Below are 4,459 nucleotides of genomic sequence, written 5' to 3'. Positions count from 1 at the left end.
ACTTTTTTTTACAGGAAGGTGAAACTAAGTTAAATGATCCTTCACAGCCTTCAGTGAGCCTCACCTTCGTCTTTTCCATCAGCAATACACAACACAATGCAACGCCAAAATACAGGCAAGGATGAACAAGCGGGACACATTCAACGAATGTCTTTCATTCTCTACAGACATTCAACATCGCCATCTCCTTCACCTTCCGTGGGAACCAGATGCCTTCCGGTCCCCTTCATGGGTTGCCATAAAGAACACTTCAACAGGGCTAAATATAGACACAAAATACTGGAGTACCTCAGCGGAACAGGCAGAATCTCCGGAGAGTAGGAATGGGAGACTTTTCGGGTCGAGACCCTTCTTTTTCAACTGGGCTAACTAGTTTTCAATGGGTGTGCGAACTCCGTAGCCGACTTAAACTACGAAATATCTCTGTTGCTCGTGTTAAGAGTCAGTCTAACAACCCGCTTGCGTGCATGGAATATTTCTGCAGTGGTGTATCGCTGGTGATGGATTTTCTAGGGTAACTTTGACGGATTAATTGATGGCGCTTCGGTGTACTTGTGATGGGCTGTTGCCAGTATGATTTAGTTTCGTATAGATTAGGATAAACTCTCACTTCGGGGGCAGAAACGGCAAGTCTTTACCAGTACCACGCTGACAAAATAAATCGTTTTAAACTATTGGGAATAGAAATGCAACACCAGTTAAGATGGAATTCAGTTTATAATATTACTGGATATTAACAGGATTGTGATGGAGAGGAGGTCCAGTGACAGTGGAAAGATAAACCAGACGGAGATATTTCAATGTTTCAGCTTAGTTTATTGTCATATGTACCGAGGAACAGAGCAAAGATCCTATAGCGATTTTGGTACAGAGTACAGCTTTAGTTGCGAGCTAACCAGTTAGCAGAAAGACAATACATGATTACAATCGATGCATCTACAGTGTATATACATGGTAAGGGAATAACGTTTAGTGCAAGGCAAAGCCAGCGATCAAGGATAGTCCGATGGTCACCGAAGAGGTAGGTTGCAGTTGAGCACTGCTCTTTGGTTGTGGTAGGATGATTCAGTTGCCTGATAACAACTGTGAAGAAACTGTCTCTAAATCAGGTGGTGTGCATTTTCACACTTCTATACCTTTTGCCTGATGGGAGAGGGGAGAAGAGGGAGTGGCCGGGGTGCGACTCGTCCTTGATTATGCTGCTAGCCTTGTGGAGGCAGCGTGAGGTATAAATTGAGTCACTTAAAGTTGGTTTGTGTGATGGTCTGGGCTAAGTCCACAATTTGCTGCAATTTCTTACCGTCTTGGATTGAACTGTTTCCAAACCAAGCTGTGATGCATCCTGATCAAATGCTTTCTATGGCGCATCTGTAGAAGTTGATGACAGTTAGTGGACATGAACTTACTTTAATCTTTTATTTGTAGCAGATTTGCTGACAATTGTCATTTTCTCCCGTGGAAATTGCGGACTCTCGAAATGCATCACTCGTTACCTGGTGGGCATGGCTGTGGGCGATTTCATGGTCCAGATAACTGAAGTGATCCTCTATGAGATTGTCAACGGCTACTTCCCATTCTCGATATTCAACCACACCACATTCTGCAGATGGAACCTTGTGGTCCACTTTATTGCCATCGACTGCTCGGTTTGGCTAACTGTGGCCTTCACCTTTGATCGGTTCACTGCTATATGTCTTCAGTCCTTGCGGACCAAGTATTGTACTGAAAAGACGGCAGCTATGGTGATACTGGTGATGTGTTCCTTAAGCCGTTTGCAGAATGCTCCATTCTACTTTATATACGAACCGCGAGAAATAATTGACAATTTAGAGTGGTCGTGCTATGTAAAGTCCACTTTTTATACATTACTCATCTGGGTTGTATTCTTGTGGATGGAAACCGTGTTCACAACTTTTTTCCCATTTGTGTTAATTTTGCTGCTCAACTCATTACCTATCAGGCACATTATCCTGGCAAATAGAGTGAGGAGCGGACTCCGGGCAAACAAACAAGCTGAGAAGCACACTGATGCCGAGATGGAGAACCGAAGGAAATCAACAATTTTGCTTCTCGCTATTTCTGGCAGCTTTATTTTGTTGTGGATGGTTATTTTTATATATTACATATATGTGCGATTTACAGACACACAGTTTTTGGAAGCAAGTTATAACGACCCACTCACCATAATGGAACAAACTGGATATATGTTGCGGTGTTTGAGTTGTTGCACAAACACTATTATTTATGCAGTGTCCCAGAAGAAATTTAGAGAGGAAGTTAAGAAGATGGTAAAGCTCCTTTCATTCTCGTTACTAATGCAATCAAATAGGTTCGACACAAAACCTGGAGTTACTCAGTTGGACAGGCAATATATCTGTGGAGAAGAATGGGTAACGTTTTGGGTCGAGACCCTTCTTTGACAGGCTACATAAAATGTATTACTTTATCGAAAATTGACATGACTAACATTCTGCTGGAGTAACTCAGCGGGACAAGCAGCATCACTGGATAAAAAGAATGTGTCTGGAGCTGAAAGGTCACCCATTCCTTCTGTCCAGAGATGCTGCCTGTCCCGCTGAGTTACTCCAGCATTTTGTGTCTAGCTTCGGTGTAAACCAGCATCTGCAGTTCCTTCCTACACATGAATAACTTCCTTTTTGTCCACATGGAAGTTATCCCAGTAGCTGTGTACATGGTAGCAATGTTACAACATTTTGAGTTTTTAAAAATCAAGTCTGCAATTTATCACATCAGATAAAGCATAAAAAGAAGTTTAATTTGACACCTAATTCACTTTCATATCTCAAGTATTTAAAAAGTTATGGCCATTTTCATACTCGGAAATTAGCATCTTGTTCCCTATTGATTTTCTATGGACATAACAAAAAAGCTGTGATCGTGGACAGTCAAAAGCCCATAACTTTCTTAAAAATTAAGAGAACTGAATGAAATTTTCACTTATCATAGATTGAAGCATTCTGAAACAAATATAAAATAATACTACTTGGATGACCTGAAATTAAAGCATATAATTAGTTAGTTACCCAATTGTAGCTAATTTCAAACTTCAATTACTAGATCTAAACATCTATCCATTTCTTAATAAATTATTAACATTTTTAAATAGCCTAAGCGTCCAAATAATATTCACAAATAATTCACAATAAAACATGATTTTAAAATCTTATTTACATTAATTTATAGGCCAAATGTTCAATGGCTGTAAATTAAAGTCTATTTAAATCAGCTTTCGAGTGGGATCCTGTGAACGCGCTGGTTTAGAACGTTCACATTGCGGTAGATTTGTGCCCTCAAATGCCCAGAGAAATACTGCGGGATATAATGGGCCCAAAATTAGCTTCTCGCAACATTAAACTTTGTATAAAGGGATCTTAAGAAGCCCTTTTTAATGTAAAAATAAACAGCCTACCTTCTGTTGTCCCCTGTATGAGATCCGGCAGGTTGCCGGCGGTCGCGGGTTTAGAGGTAACATTTTAAACTACTATAACAATTAGATAAAGCCCTTAAAAGTAATAATAGCTAAAGCGACGGAATCCTCCAGCGATTTTTCGTTAATAATTAACTAGGCTGAACATCATCGATTTGATCAGCCTAGGGAAAACCGCGTTTTAAGCCCTCTCTAAACGGCCCCAAAATCGCGCACATCCTCAGCGACAGATTTTCAGCGACGCTTCAGGTACGCTTTGCAACATACCTATACATGGCACGCCTGGGAGTGAATACGGCTGACATATGTCATCATATCGACAAATGGTTTGACCCACTAAAGAACAACTGCGCTAATAAAAGATAGAATATAGAACAGTACAGTATAGGAACATTCCCTTCGGCCTATGACTTCACTGCTGAACACGACATCAAGTTAAACTAATCTACCTGCGCATAACCCATGTTTCTTCCATTCACTGTACATCTATGCCCTATTCAAACGTCCCTCAAACACCACTATAATATATGGTTACATCACTACCACAACCAGCACGTTCCATGCACCGACCAATCTCAGTGGAAAAATAACACATCTATTTTTCAACGATGCCCCTCTCACCTTAAAAGCCAGTCCTCTAATTTTTGACATATCCATGTCAAAGTTGAAACGATTAAGGAATATACAATTAATGATGGAAATCAATTATGCTGGGATGTGGGAAGGAAGATTGGGTTGGTTCCTGACCTGCATATGTTGTGAGTCTGTTGTTATCTAAAATGTTAAGATTAAACGAGAACTTACCAGTTTGAAGTTTGACCTTTATTTTATGAGGCGTTACGTTGAGCGATTACGTGAAGAAGAACCCCGCCAGTCCGCATTAATCTTCAAAGCAGCGGCGTGAAATCACAGATAACAGTCATTGAAGTAACATAGTAAGATTAGAAACCTAGAAACTGCCAGATGGCCTTTGTGATATGAGGGCTGGGAGCGGTGGGCACGTAATCGCCC

Source organism: Amblyraja radiata, chromosome 30 (assembly GCF_010909765.2).
Source record: "Amblyraja radiata isolate CabotCenter1 chromosome 30, sAmbRad1.1.pri, whole genome shotgun sequence".
In the NCBI taxonomy this organism is placed as follows: domain Eukaryota; kingdom Metazoa; phylum Chordata; class Chondrichthyes; order Rajiformes; family Rajidae; genus Amblyraja; species Amblyraja radiata.
This window is presented reverse-complemented; position numbering follows the sequence as displayed.